Here is a 22380-nt window from a genome sequence, read left to right on the forward strand (position 1 = left end):
ATTCTGGTACCTACCCTGGGAAAATAATTTAGACACCTCAAAAATGCTGTTAACATGTTTATTAAGGAAAAGTAAAGTGCTGTTGTAACAATGTACTGTTCAATGGAGAATGAATGTTTTGGTGACAAGAACAAAATGTCCAGAATACAGACTGTTCACTGAGAGCAAGCATTTGATTCATTTCAGAGCTGGCACAGAGGCTGGCAAACTCCACCTGCTCACTATATCAAAAAATATATGTATACAGTTATATTTCATTCACAAAGGATGAATACAACTGAGCAATTGTACCAAGGAAGATGCTAACTAATATTGCCTAATAAATGTCAGCTAGCACCTGTAAAGCCAAATCAGTTTAAAAAATTAAGATGACATTCAAGAGTGTCATGAATTATAGGTTAAAATGTAGGATGAAAGACTTATTAGAAAATCAAGGATGTCCCTCTCTTCTCTCAAATGGAATATGTCATTTAAGTTTATCTTTCTGTTTCAAAGCTATCATTGAAGTTCCATTATTGTGACACCTGAGGGTTACAGGTAGACAAGTAATGACATGTAGAACTATATCATCTACTCAAAGAGAATATTTTGCATCACTTCATGCTTAGCCTGATGCTTCTTTCTAGAAATAGATGATACATGAGACCAGAATTCCCTTTGCAGGGTGTTAATGCCTGCTATGAAATGAGATAAAGATTTACAGGTCTTACCAAAATTACAAAAATTTTCTCCCATACTATTTGTATATGTACACATTTTTATTTAGACCATTAATACAACCAATTTTTTCCAGGTCCATTTTTCGGGTATGAGAAATGGATTATAATTGGATTTAGTCATAAATCCAATGTTGTATATCATACCACACCAGACAGGTCTGGACTTTGGATTGGATATTGATGGGGTTACATGTGGTCAATTAAGTGTTCAGAGTCCATTGTTCCTCCTCCTGAATTTGAAATTGTATTCATCAGGAAATCCAGGCAGGAAAGCAAAACCCACCCAAGGAACAGTAGAGAGGTTATATACAAGGATACTGCGATGTTTGACAGAGCAAGAAGAACAGACATAGAAAGGGATTGTGACCTACAGATCAGCATCTGGAGCAAGCCATCACTAGATCTGGGACTGCAGAGACAAAGGAAGTAACTGTGTTAGAGGAGTCAAGGAACAGGCATCTCTAGTGGGCTCTAGAAATCACACTGGAGCTTGGAAGGCATCAACCCTTAGAGGGAGCGGCTGGCTGGTGGGAGCTGAAACCAAGGTATCTGAGCAGCTGTTGCTACAAGCTCTGACCTAGGCAGTGAGAGAGAAAAAGGAAAAAAAATACCATGGCTTCTCCCTTCCTGTCCTCCTACATCCCGCTGGTTCTATCTTTGGCTGGTATCTATCTTCTTGCTGACAAGAAGGCAGTCAGCAGCCACAAAGCTGAAAGGGTAGCTTGAAGGGTCGGGTCCCTTATAATGAAGCTGGGAGAATGCACAAGAGAAGGAACTGAGGAAAGAAGCAAGTGACCAGGGCAGGAATCAAATAAGGATTAAGACACAGGAGATGCACAGAAGGAGATCAGAATATCTCATGTATTACTGACAAAGATCTTTGGAGACTGTCGCTTTAATCTGCGGGCCAGCTTGTTCCTTGTAATGTCCCTCTCAGTTAGATAGATTTACCTATGCTGTACCAGGGCAGAACAGGACAGCAAAGGCCACCCCCTCAGAGGTGGGCAGCTCATTTTGTTGATGTTAGTCAGAAAGATACAGTTCATAAGGTTCCTGACTAATGAATGGAAATTAATTCACTATCTTTGCCAATATCACAGAAATCACTTTCGAGGAACTGTAAATATAAAATGATTAGACATTCAGTCATAGGTTATAATGTCTGCCACATCAAGACAAAGTGCAACCAAAGCTCCTCTTTAGAAATAAAAGAAAATTAGATAATGATTTTTATAAGGCTTGCTTGACTTAATGTTTCTATGGTGACTCGGGTGGTTGGGGGAAGATGCTCAGAAGCAGCCAATGTCTGAAGAACTTACTAGAGAATTACATTTCACAGTGAAAGAGAAGAGAGCCACAGATTCATTTCATAAGATTGAAGTCCAGGTTTTAGTCAATGGGAAGTGAAATGGTCAAAACGGTGCTTTTTTTGTTCGTTTGTTTTGAGATGAAGTCTCACTCTGCTGCCCAGGCTAGAGTGCAGTGGTGTGATTTCAGCTCACTGCAACCTCCGACTCCCGGGTTCAAGCGATTCACCTGCCTCAGTCTCCCAAGTAGCTAGGATTACAGGCATGTGCCATTGCGTGCCTGGTTAATTTTTGTACTTTTTAGTAGAGATGGGGTTTTGTTATGTTGGCCAGGCTGGTCTTGAACTCCCAGCCTCAAGTGATCCACCTACCTCGGCCTCCCAAAGTGCTGGGATTACAGGCATGAGCCATTGTGCCTGGCCAAAGCAGTACTTTTCAAAGAATGAGCTGGTGGAGATATGGAGAATGTATTGGAGAAGAAGATGGAGGGCAGGGGGATTTGCTGGTGGATGAAGAGAAATGTGGGCATGAAATGGTCAGGCCTGAAAGAGGTGTTAGCTCATGGGAGGTTCCGTTCTTCCAGCTTCTCATGGGAGGTTTGTTCCTCATGGTTCTTACATGAGCCATTCACGGTGTCATTTTTCTCTGGGATGATACACCATTTACGCTGTTACTCTTTACTCCCCAAACTGAGAGTAATTATGGCATCCCTTCCTAGAGAACTGGATGCAGCCTCACCATGCCTCTCAATATAGGATTCCAGAAGCTATTCCCATTCAATCATATCAACTGTCTAGTTACACAGATTTTAGCTTCTTGACACCACCCACGTGTCTCCTTTTTGAAAGGACACCTTTGGATTATCTTATTTAATCCTCACTTTCTTCTTCAGACATTGTGTGTGCTGCTAGCTACCTGATATGGCCTGGATATTTGTCCCCTCAAAATCCTATGTTAAAATGTGATCCCCAGTGTTGGATATGGGGCCTGGTAGGGGGTATTTGGGTCATGGTGATGGATCCATCATGATGGTTTGGTGGCCTTTTCATGGTAATGAGTACAGAGGCTATCAGGTTGTTTAAAGGCAACTGGGACCTCCTCCTCTCCCTCTTGCCCCCTCTTTTACCATGTAACATTCCTGTTCCCTCTCTACCTTCTTCCATGAGTAAAAGCTTCCTGAGGCCTCACCAGAAGCCAAGCATAGGTTGGTGCCATGCTTGTACAGCCTGTAGAACTGTGAGCCAAATAAACTTTTCTATATAAATTATTCAACCTCAGGTATTCCTTTATAGCAATGCACACTGGGCTAACATACTACCCCACAGTAGTTCAAGTCTTAAATGAGGTAAAGAATGTGATGTACCTAGGGCCAGGTTAGAAGAGTAGTAGATATTCAACAAATAGCTGTTATCAGCATGATTGTGGCTATGGGACACAGAAAGTCAATTTGTACTTTTGCTGCTTGTCCTTTTCTCTTTACCTGATCCACTATCTTCTCTCAAGATCAAGTTCAAATTTGGCTTCCTTTGTCAAATTATACCCAAGCAGTATTGTGATGGATCTGTTTATTTTCCTGTGTCTTGGAACAGCAGAGTCATCTCTGAGAGTTTGGTTTCAGGACTTGTCTGTTTCCCCAGCCCACTTGCACCTAGCAAGTGTTTAATAAACTATTTAGTGAGAGCCCATATGCGGGTCATGGGTAAATTCCTAGGACAGAATCTAGGAATGGTAGTCATGATCTAAGTGTAACAATATGGTTTTTTTTTGGGGGGGGGGAAAGGAAAGACAGTATGAGTAAGCGGATCGTTGATTTCCACTGCTATAAATTAAGAATAGAGGTCTCATAAGTACATTGAGAGGATTATGCAAGACAACATGCGCCAAGTGCTCACCTCTGAGCATGGTGACCAGTAAAGCACTCCAGAAATTATAGCTACATGGGCTTTATTAGAAATTGTACCTTGTCCAGTCACAGTGGCTCATGCCTGTAATCTCAGCACTTTGGGAGGCTGAGGCAGGTGGATCACCTAAGGTCAGGAGTTTGAGACCAGCCTGACCAACATGGTGAAACCCCATCTCTACTAAAAATACAAAAAAAGAAAAAAAAAATAGCCAGGTGTGGTGGTGGGTATTTGTAACCCCAGCTACTTGGGAGGCTGAGGGAGGAGAGTCACTTGAACTCGGGAGGTGGAGGTTACAGTGAGCTGAGATTGTGCCATTGCACTCCAGCCTGGGTGACAAGAATGAAACTTCGTCTAAATAAATAAATAAATAAATAAATAAACAAATAAATAAATAAATAAAAGTTGTACCTTGGTGCTGCCACCATCATAGGGGCCAACCTAAAACTCTGTTCTTATCAAACACAGATGAGCAGCTCCCTATTTCCTAGGGGCTGAGTAAGTATTACTGAAAGCTTCAGGGAAGTCAGGCAGAGTTTCATACTGGGAACACCATTCATTTCAGTCATCCTTCACAATGGAACCATCTAATGAAAGAGCTACTAAGAGGTGGCAGGCCTAAAGTCATACAAATGCAGATCTTGGGAAATAAAGTTCTCACAAAATTTTCTTTTCTCTACATTCCAATGAACATACACGTTTTTAAGTAGGCAAAACCATCCTAAACCAAGGTTATTGGGCTTCTTTGTTGGTTTGCTTGCTTATGTATTTGCTTGAAGTTTCTCCTGCATTACATATGAGAGTTGCCTTGAGGTTGCCATGCAAAGTAGCAAAGCCTGGATGAAACTCATCCAATCAGGAAAAAATTGGGGCTGTGGCCTGAGAAAGTTTTAATAAACCCATATATCTTTATAGCTATATATAGATAGACATAATGGTAAGGACTAATAGCCAATTATTTATGAAGTCTATTTAAAGAACAATATAGTAACACTCTGTGTTTCCTGAACTTGAGCCCTGAAGAAACTAAACTGTTACCATCCCACATTTTCAGGCTACCTCTACTTCTTAATGTTTTTCTTTAAATCAACTTGCTTTATTTTAAGATAACTAAAGTTTATCTTATTTAAAATTATTTTTATTTTAAAATTTCAATAGCATTATTTGGCTATTGAAAATAAAAAGCAGTATTGTCTATACAGAGAACATACCTGAGAATAAATAGAAACAAAGTTATATTGTTTAACTAGCAGAATTTAATGAGTCTCGCTGTCTCTGTTATATGAAGATTGGTAAATATTCACAAAAAGATAAAGTATGACCGTGAACTAAGATCATTCTTGGTGGAGTCTGAAAGGCTGAAAGAACTGAAAAGAAAATGCCTCTTTTGGCACGGAACCCTCTAAATCCACAGGATTACCAGTACTGGGAACCCCACACTTCGGGGAATATTGGTGCAGCAGAAAGAAGAGACAAAATAACTGGATACCTACACCAGCTCCACCATTACTAAGTCACAGGTCTACCTCACACAGGTACTTCCTCCCTCTAGACCTTAGTTTCCTTATGTATAAAATAAAGTACATGGAATTATTAGACTGTTTTCCATTGTGCACAAAAACCTGTCTTACCACATATGTGATCTCCAAGGAAAATAAAATAAGTTGAAATATGGCACAGTCCAAGAACAAATTTAGCTCCCATATGGATTGAACATAAATGTCAGTAAGAACAGAAAATACAATGCCATCGTTTAATTTTTCCATCCCATCCCTTTTGTGAGCACTTGTGGGCCCACCTGGCTTTAAGAGGAACAAGCTCCAGACTACATATAGGAAGGTAGTAAGGACTCTGTGCCATTCAATCACCTCTGCTTAAGAATAGGCTTGACTCTGCTAGGAAAACAGACCTATCTTATATACATTGGGCTAAATTGCAGGGAAAAAAAAGCCTAAATTTACATTTTACCAACAATAATCCAATTCAGGTTTAAAATCCCAAAGGCAACTCCCAAGGAAATGCATTTGTTAGACTTAAGGCTCCAACGATACAAAATAGCAGTTGATACTCATTTAGTCCTATGCCACAAGGGCCATTAAAAATGGTGTTTTCAATAGGGTTAGCATACGATTTCTCCCTGACCACAAATGCCAGCATAAACTCGTGGCCCCACATCAGTCTGGCAGTCTTCTATAAAGCACAATTGTTTGAAGGAATGTTTGCCACAGAGGCAAGGTGGTCATAAATATGCACACACTCCCTCCTCAAGGTGGGCCCAGTCTCGGGGCTTCCTCAAGGTAAAGGCACACTCGGGACAGAGTACAAGCAGGGTTATATTTATGAAGGTGAGGGGAAGAATCCACAAATTTTAAATTTTGTTTTCTTTGAGGTTGAAGCTTTATCTTTTATCAAGCCTTCTGGGAACTGAAATGGGGAATGAAGATCCTGTTTATAAAGAAGATGAAACGGTCACTTAGTCTTTGATGTAAATCAGAAAGTGAAACATAGGATAGCTCTGGCCTCCTGAAAGAGAGGGAACAAATAAACTTTTGCCTTTTTAACACAGGATAGGCCAACCCCAAACAAAATAGTATTTATCTTTCTATTCCCAAAAAACCCTTTTCAGCGACAATCTGTTCACGACCCTTTGTGAATAGGTAGAGAGAAACTAGCAACTCTGAGAGGTAAAGGTGAGAATTTTTCGGAATTTTTGAGACGGGTCTTGCTCTTGTCACCCAGGCTGGAGTGCAGTGGTGCGATAGCTCACTGAAACCTCTGCTTCCTGGGCTCAAGCTTTTCTCCTGCCTCAGTCTCCTGAGTAGCTGGGATTACAGGTGCCTGCCACCACACTGGGTTAATTTTTGTACTTTTAGTAGAGAGGGGGTTTTGCCATGTTGGCCAAACTGATCTCGAACTCCTGATCTCGGGTGATCTGCCCACCTCGCCCTCCCAAAGTGCTGGGAGTACAGGCGTGACCCACTGCACCTGGCCTGGAATTTTAAATATGAGAAAGGAAGAACTTCTAGTGGATACATGTTTTTAGCCACTAATGCTTCCTTTCCCATTGAGAACCTTATAACTTCCCTCCTCGATCAATAAAGTTCTGCTGCTGTCAATAGAACACTTCCACCTCCCACCCACAACTAAAGCTTTCCTCATTGGTGAAAGGAATCTAAATGTGTTCTCCTGAGCTGGCCAATTATTTTCTGCTACTTTTCAATGACGGTGATTGATTCAAGGTCTGGACAGCAGAGCCAACAGTGTTATTCTATGAGTTTAATATAGAATGGTTTGAAAAAAGAAGTTGTCTCTATCAGTCAACTTAGGCTCAGTTATGATGCTGTAACAAACTACCAAATCCCAATGGCTTTCAACAATCAAGATTTTTTTCTTGATCCAAATCTGATATCAATGAAGTAAAAAATTATAATTCTTCCACAGAAAAAGGTACAAGTCAAATGGCCAAACTTGATATTAATGGATTTTAAAAAATGTATAATCTTCTCAGAGTTAATACCTTGAACTAGCATTACAGGTACTCCATTAAAGTGTGATGGGATGATACACTTTGAGAATGTAAATACAGAACTATTGACAGACACATTACCCACCAGGAAAGAAACTATAAAGTATCGCTTTAATGGAGCAGTCAATCATAAAATACTTCACCCACACATCCCCAAGGAAGACATGTGATCCAGGTAGAGCTACTTGATGTTTGCCATTTCCTGGTAGCAGTGATTGAACTGGATGGGCATATAACTCAAGTAGGGTTCATCAGAGTGCTTCCCTGGGATTGAAATGCAGTTTACAGAGAAAGAGGTACTCTTTCCTATAGCGTGTCTAAGCTGGGAAATGTGAGTTCCAGGATGGTAGATGCCATCTAATGTTTCATGTGAAGGAAGCCTGTCTTTAGAATGAAGCCAAGTAGGAACAAATAGAGATGAGAGTGAAAGAAAAAAGAGGAAGGGTTTGGGGGATTGGGGGGCAGATCAGAATCTGTCCTAGAGATCCTGAATCCCAGGTCCAGTTCCAAAGGTTGCTTACTATTCTTCATCCTCAGATTCTATGAGATATCTTAGTACCTTTTCCAACCTACATAATAAATTCTCTTTGTTCTGTTTTTGCTTTTTAAGCTGGTTGAATTCAGTGTTGTAATTAATATAAAAGTTAGCTCTAGAAGAAGCTAGATAGTTGATATAGAATGAACTCTATAGCCTGACACACAAAGGTCCCTTCTGAACTGAACTTACTGCCTTGCCAGACTCATCTCCTGACACCCTAGCCCACTGCACACCAGCCACATGCATGTGCTGGCCTTTCCCCAAAACATTGTTTTTCTCAACATTGGGCGGGCATCTGTATCTGCTATTTCCAATCTCTTGGGACCCTCTCTTCTACTCTGTCAGAGAGCCATAGTATGTAACAAAGCCCATCGTTGCTTAGCTTCTGTTGAACCTTGATACTTGGGGTTTTTTGCAGCTTAGATATAACTTCCAGCAGAGTCAGAAAATCTTTCCTGGAACCCAAAACCTGCACAAGCTTTATCTCCTGCATAGCTCTATACCATCAAACTTATTCTAGGCTTTAACATATATCACAGTGACACATAATTACTTATTCACTCTACCAGTACACACAAACTTATGTTCATTTGCATATGTCTAATGGTGATTCCTGGTAAAATATCTCAAATATTTGTTGAATAAATGGATGTCAAATATCAGCAGCTAGAAAGTAACATATTTGGGTCTAGAACTGGTGAGTTCTAAGAAGTTAGCATTTTACCTACACTTTCTCCCACTCATGCATTTAGAAATGCAACCAAAGTATATTAGGTACCATAAAACTCAACATTAGAAAATTTCTTCCCTTTCCCTTGACCAGTTTTCTGATTTTGGAAAGAGGTCCTGAAGGTGGAGGAAGGTGTGAGAATAGGTGAACAGCATGCTGAAGCTACTCCCTTCTGGCAGGTAGGCACCTACTGCTCCCACTCTCATCAGAAACACCTTCCTGAACAGAGAGGACTGCATTTCCCAGTCTCCCTTGCAGAGAGTTATGTGGGTGACCAATGGGCCACCAGACAGACACACACCTGCAGGATACTTGGAAGTTTGGTATGAGCCCTACAAGGAGGTGTCCCCAAAGAGAGAGAGTAGAACTTTGGCCAAGCATGATGGGAAAGGTGGAGAGTTCTTCCAGGGGCAGTTCAGGAAGAAGTCTCAACATCACTGGTACCAAGTGACATGAAGGTCACGAGTGTGGTTTCATTCAGAACATTTCATACGATGGTTGGGCATTTCTCTTGACCACATGTTCTTAGTTATATAGATCTCAGCTTGATTCCTGGTCCTCCAGAAAATTTGGTAAGCTACCTAATTCTCTGTGGTAATTTTCTTTCTGCTCAATCAGCATAAGTAGATTTTATGATCTGCAAGAAATCGGACTTCCTAATTACTTTTCACAAAATAATCTTAGCCTTACTACCTACAGAGTTAATCTGTGAAGTATCAGTATCTTCTCTGAAATAACCATGTTTCTTGGGGTAGGAAAGTCAGTTTGGGGAACAGAACCAATCCCCAGTGATTAATGTCAAGTAGAAAAACAATGTTAATAAGGTGCTATAGTATAGATCCCCAACGCCAGTTCAACATCAAGAAAGAGATTCACAAAATCTGTAATTTCTAGTATATATTTTACTCATGAAAAGATTTTCCCCCCTAAATTATTATAAAGAATGCTTCATGTTTTATTTTTTGAAGGAATTATGTTGGAATCAACAGTGAGTAAATAAACAGATGGGGAGATTTATACTATGAGAGGTGAAGCATTAAATTACATCTGAGTTAACACGAATGGATAGAGAATGTCAACATTCTTTATTAAGAGCTTGCAGGCATTCATCTCACTTCCCAGGGAATGCAGGCAAATGCATATTTATATCTTCTTTGAGCAGTCTAGATTATTTAAATTTGTCTAATTTGGGGCTTCCTTTTACCTCTGAACATATGCTATTTATCTTAGGACCCTGACAGCAACCCTTTGTTTAAGAATTAATGCCTAAATAGCAGTCTTTATGTAGCTTCAAATTAAAAATATGCACTTATCTACTTAATTTAGTTTTATGCTTCAGTGAATTTCAAATACATCCTGTCTTGTTTATTACATCATTGCAGGAGGATTTTTTAAGCCTAATTGTTTTAATGTTAGATATTTAATAAACGCTCATCTGACTTTTATTCTAACTGAGAAGGACTGAGGAGGGGGGACCAATCAAGAAAGTGAGCTTGGTTTGGCTATTTGGAAGTAAATATTTAATTTAGTGTAACTAATGACTATCTAGGATTCCTAGGCCCTTGTTGCATAATGCAAGTGTTTATGTACACCCATTTTCTGTAGTTCGCGACATCACGGGAAGAATTGTAAGAGGTGGAGTGCCTTAGATATCAGCTAGACTGGCCTCTTCTCATAGATTAGTGTCTTCAATACCAGAGGACGGGGAAACAGTTCATCTCACTAAAGTCACTCCATAGACAGGTACCATGTTCTTTTCACCCTGTGTGATGACTTCTGAGGACAGATGCACTTTCCACACCTGTCTGTCTCCAAAATCTGCATTCTTTTCCTTCCAGAATCATGACCACCACCTCTGCTCTCATATCCCTTCCTATTTCTTCTCAAATTCTGCATAAAAGAATGAGGAAGCTACTGACGTCATCCATCTGGGACTGGGCATTATTAACAGACCGTTGCTCAGGTTTGGGGCCCGGTTTGTTCCCCAAGGGCAGGAATTTTTATGTTTTTTTTTTTCTCTCTGCTGTATTCGCAGCACCTAGAAGTGTGTTTATTACCTACTAAATACTGAATGAATGACTGAATTATTAAATGAATAAATTAGTGAGTGAATAAATTTTAAAAATGAATGAAGTTATTCAGGTATTTAAGACCCAATCCCCAATGTGACTGTATTTGGAGATAGGAACTTGAAGGAGGTGATTCAGGCTAAACAATCCATCAGGGTGGGGGCCTAATCCAACAGGGACTGCTGTCCTTACAAGAAGAATAAGGAGATACCAGGAGTGTGTGCACATAGAGGAAAGGCCTTGTGAAGACACAGCTAGAAGAGAGTCATTTACAAGCCAGGAGAAAGAAAACCATCATCAGAAACTAACCATGCCAACATGGTGACCTTGGACTTCCTGCCCTGAGGACTGTAAGAAAATAAATTTCCATTATTTGTGACAGTCTGTGGTATTCTGTTATGGCAGCCTGAGCAGACTAACACAAAGGCCTCTCATATTTCTTATGCTAACATCCAAACTCCTTAATTCGACCCACAAGGCCCTACATAGTCTGGACCTCCAACTCCTGTAAGACCTCATAAAATAATCCCCCTCACTGTCACCTACCAGAAACAGTCATGCTTTTCCATTCTCTCGCAAGCTCCTGATTTTGCTGTCTGGGTCAAATTCCCCCATTACAAGTCTTCAGCACTAGATTTCCATCCCTTTCTATTGAACAGCGTGGTAAAATGGATTAATGCTCATTTTACCCACTGGTGTGCAAGCTGCATGAGAGCAGGCATGCATTGCTTTCTGCTATTATTGTATCTCACACCTATCCAGTACTGGATATGATGTTTCTACTCAAATATTTGCAGGAAGAATAAATAAATAAGTATATTGAGTTAGTTGAATCAAAGAACAGGTTGACGAATTACAGCATAGGATTAGGAATATAAATTGTCATGCTGAAGAATATTGACAAAAATGCAGAAGTCTGGCAAAACTAAGTGTCACAGAGAATACAGATACATAGGATACACTCACATTCCTGGCAAGTGTATCAACCGATACAACCACTTTGTAATTGCCTCAGTTTTATCCTTTAAAGAAGTGTTTCTGGCCGGGCGCGGTGGCTCAAGCCTGTAATCCCAGCACTTTGGGAGGCCGAGACGGGCGGATCACTAGGTCAGGAGATCGAGACCATCCTGGCTAACACAGTGAAACCCCGTCTCTACTAAAAAAATACAAAAAACTAGCCGGGCGAGGTGGCGGGCGCCTGTAGTCCCAGCTACTCAGGAGGCTGAGACAGGAGAATGGCCCGAACCCGGGAGGCGGAGCTTGCAGTGAGCTGAGATCCGGCCACTGCACTCCAGCCTGGGCGACAGAGTGAGACTCCGTCTCCAAAAAAAAAAAAAAAAAAAAAAAAAAAAAAAAAAAAAAGAAGTGTTTCTCCCCGTCTCTACTAAAAAAATACAAAAAACTAGCCGGGCAAGGTGGCAGGTGCCTGTAGTCCCAGCTACTTGGGAGGCTGAGGCAGGAGAATGGCATAAACCCAGGAGGTGGAACTTGCAGTGAACTGAGATCTGGCCACTGCACTCCAGCCTGGGTGACAGAGCGAGACTCCGTCTCAAAAAAAAAAAAAAAAAAAAAAAAAAAAGAAGTGTTTCTCAGCCAGGTGTGATTTGTGTACCCCCTGCCCCAGGATATTTGGCAATGTCTGGAGTAATTTTTGGTTGTCACAACTTGGAGGTGGTACTACCAGCACCAAGTGTATAGACACCAGCCATGCAGCTAAACATCCTATGCTGCACACAACAGCCCCCAGGACAAAGAATTATCTGCCCCAGATTTCAGCAGTGCCAAGTTTGAGAAACTTGTACTAAAGTAGACTAGTTATATATCTTATGGTGTGGCAATTGCATGCCTAAATAAGTACCCAGCACATGCTTGCACATTTACAAGAGGAGACATCACAAATGTTTATAAAAGCACTGCTCACAAGAGAAAAGGCTAGAAATAAGTCAAATACCTCTCAATGGCAGAATAAATTGTGGTGTATTCACCCAATAGAATACTATGTCACAGTCAAAACAAATGAACGAGTGATATACAACAAGCTGGATGAATCTTAGCTACATAATATTAACTGAATAAAGTTATATACCTTGTTTAATAAAGTTAAAAGAAATTACAATAAAAGAATACTTTATAATCATACATATAGAATCATTAAAGCTATTAAAAAATAAGGCAAACAACTGACAAGCATAAGATTCAGGATAGTGATTTTTTTTAGGTTAGGAATAAAAAAAGGATGCAGTGGGGTAAGAGACTGAGGTTAATGTAGTTAAGGTGTTAGCTTTTGTTTAGGGTGGTGGGTTTGTAGGTGCTTAATCATTTTTAAAAAGCAATAAATGAGTAGATAAATGAATGAATGCAGGCCATGTATAGACTAATGATACAAGTGTGTTGTGAGCCAATTGTTAAGATTAAACAAATTCCATGCAACTGAGGACCAATGTAAAAGCAAAACGTTTTGTCACATAGATGGCAGTTTTCATAGAATGGTCTGAAAGACTGCCTTGCTATGAAAAGGACTTTGTTTTAAATTGGTCTTCCACCTGTGATGTCATTTGAAAAACAACACCCAGGCCGGGCGCGGTGGCTCAAGTCTGTAATCCCAGCATTTTGGGAGGCCGAGACGGGCAGATCACTAGGTCAGGAGATCGAGACCATCCTGGCTAACACGGTGAAACCCCCTCTCTACTAAAAAAAATACAAAAAACTAGCCGGGCGAGGTGGCGGGCGCCTGTAGTCCCAGCTACTCGGGAGGCTGAGGCAGGAGAATGGCATAAACCCGGGAGGCGGAGCTTGCAGTGAGCTGAGATCCGGCCACTGCACTCCAGCCTGGGCGACAGAGCGAGACTCCGTCTCAAAAAAAAAAAAAAAAAAGAAAAAGAAAAACAACACCTGCTTCTAAAAGAAAACTTTGAAAACCCTAAATGAGTAGTTATTAAATGTTTTAAGAGGGATGTTGCAATATCATATGATCTATGACATGAAAGATGAATGAGATACTGCATAAAGGAAACCCTTCTCAGGAATGTCCGCCTATCAAAGAAGAGAGCAACATTAGATTCCCAAGAAATGACTCATGCATGGTATAAATCCAAAAGCCAATATCAAGAAGGAAAAGGGAAGAAGATACTATAAGGTGCTTCTATCCCAATCATAGCATGGAAGTAAAAAATAGATGGAAAGTGCCAGATGTATACATATAGTCAAATCTGCCATAGTGCAGTGCTTCAAAATACATACAAATGCACTAGAAGCCAGCTAGCCTGCCTACTTTCTGTCTTTTCTTTCAAAAGTAATTAGGGTCAAAGTCTGTGCCAGGGAAGTGAGAAAGGTGGTGCTCCAGAAGATTTGGAAGACTGGCTCCAAGAAGGAAGACTAAGTAAAGAAAATAGAGGAGAGGATCACAGCAGCCAGGTTTCTCACTGTTGAAGGAGGGAGTTACAAACATAGAGAAAACACTAGAATGAACACTGTGTTGTTAGATTGAAACTGAATAATATTAACTCATAGTTTGATAGATTAGAAAGACAGGGAAACATAGAAGTTAATGTGGGTATTCACACATATATCCACATATAAATTCTGTCCACAATGAGAACCCAACAGCAATAAGCATACCTTACACCTATATCTTGGTTTAGAAAAACAATTATGTGCTAAAAAGAACCAGCATTTCTTAGATAGAGTTAATTCTAGACCTGGGACAGGAAAAGTACACAAAGAACCTGAAACGTCTTGCTGTGACACAATATAAGGATGTGTTCAAAGAATGGTGGAGTCATGTTAGACACTGGAGCTAACAAAGGGATGCCCATTGACCAAATCTGGCATAATCTGAGCATCAAAGTAAATTATAGTAATGGTTTATAATCCACTGAAAATAAAATTGGAATCCACAAGTCTATATGGATATGAGAAAGTTAATACATTAAGAAACTAAGGGAAAAAACCAACTACCTCAGAGTAGAATTCTAACTAATATAGAAATGAATGCCAGTGGTAGTTGGTAAAAGGGTAATGGGTAACAGGGTATTTATATAGTCTCAATATATTTTGCCAAACACAGTCAGTTCTCTGGATCCATAGGTTCCACATCTGTGTATTTGACCGATCACAAGTTGAAAATATTCAGGAAAATAACGGAGGGTTGCATTTGTACTAAATACACACAAACTTTTAAAATATTGTCATTATTCCCTAAGCAATAAAATATAACTATTTATATAGCCTTGGCATTATATTAGGTATTATAAGTAATCTAGATAAGATTTCAAGTATATAGGAAGATGTGTACAGCTTATAAGCCAGGAGTGTCCAATCTTTGGTCTTCCCTGGGCCACTTTGGAAGAATAATTGCCCTGGGCCACATATAAAATATATTAACACTAATGATAACTGATAAGCTAAAAAATTTCAAAAAACTGCAAAAAAAAATCAATGTTTTAAGAAAGTGTACGAATTTGTATTGGGGTGCATTCAAAGCCATCCTGGGCCACTGGTTGGACAAGCTTATGAGCAAACACTCCACTATTGTACATTAGGGAATAGAGTACCAGTGGATTTTGGTACTCACAGGTGGTCCTGGAGCCAATAACCCAAGGTTACTGAAGAATGATTGTATTTATAAATACACAAGGGAAAAAACATTGTAGTGAAGAAACCTGGGAAACACCAACCTTAAGTGATTAGAGTGAACATCATTATTGACGAGTCAAATTGAAATCAGGCACTCCCTGATAAGATGCAAGAAGAATGTGGAGTCATTTGTGTGATATTGCTGCCAAACAGGCATAGCCTGAATTCAATCATGAAATAAACATCAGATAAACTTGAAGGACTTTCTTTAAAAAATAACTCTCCTACAATCTTCAAAAAGTTTCAAAGAAAGACTAGGAACTGTTCCAAATTGAAGGAGCCTAAAATAATATGAAACTGTGGGCTAAATGTGACTCTTATTGGTTCGTTTGGCTATAAAAGACATTACTGGGATATTTGGCAAAACTTGAATGGCTGTTAGTAATGTAGCAATGTTGATTTCTTGATTTTGATGGTAATTCTATGATTATTCTATAAATAAGGAGAATGTTCATGGAGAATATGGGTTGAAATATTCAACATAGTCCATGGAACATCGCATGTAGCTTATTCTCAGATGGTTCAAAAAATGTTTGTGGTTTTTTCATTTTTTCTCTTAAATTGCACTTATTTCAAAAAATAAAGACTCACAAATCCTATCACTTTTGTAGAAATAAATCATATGGAACTTGAGAGAAAACAATGTGTAAGCAGTAAATTTGTGATATGTGGGTATTTAAGAACAGGTTAGCTTTAATGAAGATGCATGGGGTGGTGGGAGAACAAATGACAAGAAATAGATTAAGAAATCTGTATTAGTCTGTTTTCACACTGCTGTACATGACCTGAGACTGGGTCATTTATAAAGAAAAGAGATTTAATTGACCCACAGTTCCACTTGGTTAGGTGGACTTCCTGAAACTTACAATCGTGGCAGAAGGCAAAGGAGAAGCAAGCATCTTCTTACATGGTGGCAGGAGAGAGAGGAAGCAAGTGGGGAAGTGCCATACTTTGAAACCATCAGATCTCATGAGAAGTTATTCACTATCATGATAACAGCAAAAGGGAAATCCACCCCCATAATCTAATCACTTCCCACCACTTCCCTCCCTCAACATGTGGGGGATTACAATTTGAGATGAGATTTGGGTGGAAACAGAGCCAAACCAGATCAACGTCTCTTCACAAAATAGCAACAGGAAATTGTGTGGAGCCTGGGTATAGGGGGGAAGTTATTGAATTATGTCTTTCATGCCATTTTAAGCTGATGGAGGGAGATGTCATTAAATTGCCTTGAGTTTATTTACACAAGAAAATGAAAGTGCCAATAGTAACCTATGAAAAATGCCAGAACTCAGGGCTGGTTATATATGACTAGTTGAGGGGTTTTGTAATCACAAATGTCTAAGCCTAATGCGCAAACACAGAAAGATAATTTTTCAGTTAGGAAGAGTATAACAGGAGATGTGGAAAAATAGTGGTGAAATAGATAAACAGCCCATTTTTATTTTTACACCTGATTGTTCTCCCTTCATGGAGTTTACCTTAAAAGAATTTGTTAATAATACTGAGAGCTGTTATTTCTATCTGTAAACAGCTTACTAGAGACAGGTCATTCCTATAAAGTTTGGGAAGGAAGGACTAGGCACGGTGACTCATACCTGTAATCCTAGTACTTTGGGAGGCCGAGGTGGGCAGATCTCTTGAGCTCAGAAGTTCAAGACCATCCTGGGAAACATGGCAAAACCCCACCTCTACTAAAAATACAAAAATTAGCTGGGTGTAGTGGCACACACCTGTAGTCCCAGCTACTTGGGAACCCTGAGGTGGGAGAATCATTTGAACCCAGGAGGTAGAGGTTGCAGTGAGCTGAGATTGTGCCACTGCACCCCAGCCTGGGTGACAGTCTGACCTCATCTCAAAAAAACTACTAAAAAAAAAAAAGAAAAAATTGGGAAGGAGAAAGATGAGGTGATGAGGTGGGGGTTAGGCCAAGGTGGTGAACTAGAAGAAGTTATGTATGATACTCTGACAGAGAAGAAACAAGAGTGAACATTGCTAGTGAACGTTGACCCTGCAGGACAGTCATCTGAGAAACTACATCAGGTTCCATCAAGGCAGCAAGGGAACAGAGAGAGCAGAGAGGAGTGAGGCTGGAAACCAGCTTGTATTAGTTTAGTGCAGAGCTGGGAGGACCTCTCAAAAGTGGGAAAAAGTGAGTGAATGAGAGATCCCCACTCTCCACAGGGACCTGTCTGGGAACCTCTCCTGGGAATGAGAGATTCCGCCTATTCCTCTTGCAGCCTTCCTTCTAAACTGGGGTAGAGAGCCATCTGGACATTCTGTGGGGGCAACTCTTTAAGTTCAAGGAAATCTCTACAAGCCTTGGGCCCCAGAGTAGACCAGCACTGGCACCACAGCCTCACTAGAGTCTGCAATCTTAGTGCCTGGGAACAATAGGATTGCTCCACCCCATTCCCTTACCAAAAATAATTGGTGCCAGCTTCCAGCCCATCTGTCCTACTTTGGCCTGAACTCAGCTGGCAGCCACAGCCTCCTGTTGTCTCAGGAAGTTCCTGGGTGGCAAGGTAGGAGACCCCTACACACTGGTAGCCAGGCAGGCAAAACTTGCTAGAACTTCTAGCCTAATGGTACTGCTGCTGTGTGGATTCTGCCAGATGATACATTTCTCCAGTGGCTCTGAGAAATGCTCAGATAGCAGGGTGGGTGATGCCACCTACTCCTGCCACAGTAGCCAAGCAGGTAATGTCTCCTAGAGCTTCCAGTGTAGTGGTCCCAATTTTATGTGAACTCAACAGGTGGGTGCAGCCTCCTGTGTCCCAAGAAGCAACTGGATGGCAGGGTGGGCAACCCCCAACCACCTCTGCTGCTGATATCCAGGCAAGCCACAACTGCTAGAGCTTCCAGTTCAGTAATTCTACTTCTGCCTGAACTCTGGGCAGGCACAACCCTGTATTCCCTGGAAAGCACTTGGACAGCAGATTAGCACTGACCTGGCAAGGATATAGCCCATCTACCAACCATGGCCCCTAGCCTGAGGGAGCCCTGTGGACCAGAACAACGCCCCCACCAAAACAATAACAAAAACAAAAACAAACAAACAAACAAAAACAGTGGCATGGAGACAGTAATCAAAGAGAACTCCCCCAAGACCCAGGAACAGACTAGAATTGAAGCCAGTTGACTAAACCCACGTTATACCATAATCAAACCCCCAAGGGCACCAAAGAAGATAAAAGTAAGAAGATCCATTCAAAGGAAAGCAATTTCAAAGACCAAAGGAACATCAGCCTGCACAGATAATAAGCCAGCACAAGAGCTCTGGCAACTCAAAAAGTCAGAGTGTCTTCTGACCTCTAAATAATTGAACTACTTCACCAAAAATGGTTCTTACTCAGGCTGAAATGGCTGAAATGTCAGAAATAGAATTCAGAATATGAATAGGAACAAAGATCAACATTCTGAAGAAAATCAAAACCCAATGCAAGGAATCTAAGGAATAAAATAAAAATGCAAAGATAAAAGATGAAATAGTCATTTTAAGAACAAAATGAAACTGATCTGACGGAGCTGAAAAACTCACTTAAGAATTGCATAATACAACAGCAATATTAACAACAGAACTGACTAATCTGAGGAAATAATCTTAGAGCTTAAAGACTGGTTCTCTGAAATAACTCAGACAAAAATAAAAAATAAGGCATGAATAAATCCTCCAAGAAATAAGGGATTAGGTGAAGAGACCAAGTCTATGACACATTGGCATCCCTGAAAGAGAGAGAGAGAAAGCAAATAACTTGCCAAACATATTTGAGGATATCGTCCCCCCAAATTTCCCCAACCTTGCTAGAGAAGCCAACACTCAATTCTAGAAAATGCAAAGAATCCCTGTGTGGTACTATATAAGGTAACCATCCCCAAGACACATAGTCATCAGATTCTCTAAATCTAAATGAAAGAAAAAATGTTAAAGCAGCTAGAGAGAAGGGGCATGTCATCTACAAAAGAAACCTCATCAGGCTAACAGTGGACCTTTCAGCAGAAACCCTATAAGCCAGAAGAGACTGGGGCCTATATTCAGCATTATTAATGAAAATAAATTCCAACTAAGACTCTCATATTCAGCCAAACTAAGCTTCATAAGCAAAGAAATATGATCCTTTTCAGCCAAGCATATGCTAAGGGAATTTGTTACCACTAGAATGTCCTTACATGAGGTCCTAAACAGAGCGCTAAATATGGAAAGGAAAGATGATTTTCAGCCCCACTTAAGTACATAGACACACTTAAGCACATAGACTATTCATAATATAAAGTAACCACACAATCAATTCTGCAGAATAACCAGGTAACAACACAATGACAGGATCACACCTGCACAGTATTAACTTTGAATGTAAATAAGTTAAATGCCCCAATTAAAAGGCACAGAGTGGAAAGTTGGATAAAGAAGCAAGACACAACCATATGCTGTATACAAGAAACCCATCTCACTTGCAACAACACCCATAGGTTCAAAGTAAAGGGACGGAGAAAAATCTACCAAGCAAATGAAAAACAGAGAAGAAAACAAGGATTTCTATTTTAATTTCAGACAGAACAGATTTTAAACCAACAATAAAAAAGGCAAAGAAGGGCATTACATAATGGTAAAGGGTTCAATTCAACAAGAAGATCTAACTATCCTAAATATATATGCACCAACACAGGAGAACTCAGATTCATAAAGTTCTTAGAGACCCACAAAGAGACTTAGGTAATCAATCAATGATAGTGGGAGACTTCAACACCCAACGAACAGTATTAGTTTTCTGCCTTGATGACCTAACAAAGATATCCAGGACCTGAACTTGATATTTGACCAAATGAGCCCAACAGACATCTATAGACCTCTCCATCCCCAAACAACAGAATATATACATTCTTCTCGTTTTCACATTGCACATACTCTAAAATTGACAACACTATCAGTCATAAAAGAATTCTCAGCAAATTTTTAAAAAATGAAATCAAACCATTTATACTCTTGGACCACAGCACAGTAAAATAAAAACAAATAATAAATGATTAAAAACCATACAATTCCATGAAAATTAAACAAGTTGCACCAAATGACATTTAGGTAAACAATGAAATTAAGGCAGAAATCAAGAAGCTTTTTGAAACTAATGAGAAAAAAGGAACAATATACCAGAATCTCTGGGTCACAGCTAAAGCCACCTTAAAAGGGTTGTTCACAGCACTAAATTCTCACATAATAAAATTAGAACAATCTCAAATTAACAACCTAACATCACACCTAGAGGAACTAGAGAAACAAGAGTAAACCAACCACAAAGACAGCAGAAGAAAATAAATAACCAAAAACAGAGCTGAAACAAAGGAAATTGAGATGTAAAAAACCATACGAAAGATCAATAAAGCCAGTTTTTTGAAAGAATACATGATTGGCACACTGCTGGCTAGACTAATAAAGAAAAAAGAGAAGATCCATATAAATACAATCAGAAGTGACAGAGGGGACATTACCACTGACCACATAGAAATACAAAAACAAAACAAAACAAAAAACCCTAAGAGATTGCTATGAATACCTCTATGCACACAAACCAGAAAACCTAGAAGAAATGGATAAATTCCTGGAAACATACAACCTCCCTGCAAGATTGAACCAGGAAGAAATTGAATCCCTGTACAGACTAATAATGAGTTTCAAAATTGAGTCAGTAATAGAAAGCCTACCAATAAGAAAAAGCCCAGGACCAGATGAAATCAGCCAAATTCCACCAGCTGTACAAAGAAAAGCTGATACTAGATTTACTAAAACTACTCCAAAAACTGAAAAGGAGAGTCCTCCCTAACTCATTCTATGATGACAGCATCATCCTGACACCAAAACCTGGCAGAAACACAGCAACAAAAAAGAAAACTTCAGGCCAATATCCTTGATGAACACAAATGCAAAAATCCTCAACAGAATACCAGCAAACCAAATTCAGCAGCACATCAAAAAGCTATTCCACCACAATCAAGTATGTTTTAACCCTGGGATGCAAAGTTGATTCAACATACACAAATCAATAAATATGATTCATCATATAAACAGAACAAAAAGGACATGATCATCTCAAAAGATGCATAAAGGGCCTTTGATAAAATTCAAAGTGTTAACAACACTCAACAAACTAGGCATTGAAGGAACATATCTCAAAATAATAAGAGCTGTCTATGACAAACCCACAGCCAACATCATTCTAAATGGGTAAAAGCTCACAGCAGTCCCCTCGAGAACCAGAACAAGACAAGAATGCCCATTCTCCTCACTCCCATTCAACACAATACTGGAAGTCCTGGCCAGAACAATAAGGCAAGAGAAAACTAAGAGGCATCCAAATAAGAAGAGAGGAAGGCAAACTACCTGTTTGCATATGATATGATATTATACCTAGAAAACCCCAGTCTCTGCCCAAAAGCTCCTTGATCTAGCAACTTCAGCAAAGTTTGAGGACACAAAAAAAATCAATGTACAAAAAACAGTAGCATTCCCATACAACAACATTCAACCTGAAAGCCAAATAAGAAGCAAAACCCCATTCACTGTAGCCACAAAAAAAGAATACCTAGAAATGCAGCTAACTAAGGAAGTGAAAGATCTCTCCGACAAAAATTACAACACTATTCAAGGAAATCAAAGATGACACAAACAAGTGAAAAAATACTTCATGCTTATGGATAGGAAGAATCAATATTGTTAAAATGGCCATACTTCCCTAAGCAATTTAAAGATTTAATACTATTTCTATCAAACTACAAGTGACTTTCCTCACAGAACTATTTTAAGATTCATGTAGAACAAAAAAAAAAAAAAAAAGAGAGAGAGAGAACTCAAATAGTGCAAAAACAAAAAAGCTGGAGGCATCATGTGATATGATTTTAAGCTATACTACAAGGCTGTAGTATAGCTACAACCTTGTGATCTTCCACAAACCATCTG

The sequence above is a fragment of the Macaca mulatta genome, chromosome 2 (assembly GCF_049350105.2).
Source record: "Macaca mulatta isolate MMU2019108-1 chromosome 2, T2T-MMU8v2.0, whole genome shotgun sequence".
NCBI classification, from domain to species: Eukaryota; Metazoa; Chordata; class Mammalia; order Primates; family Cercopithecidae; genus Macaca; species Macaca mulatta.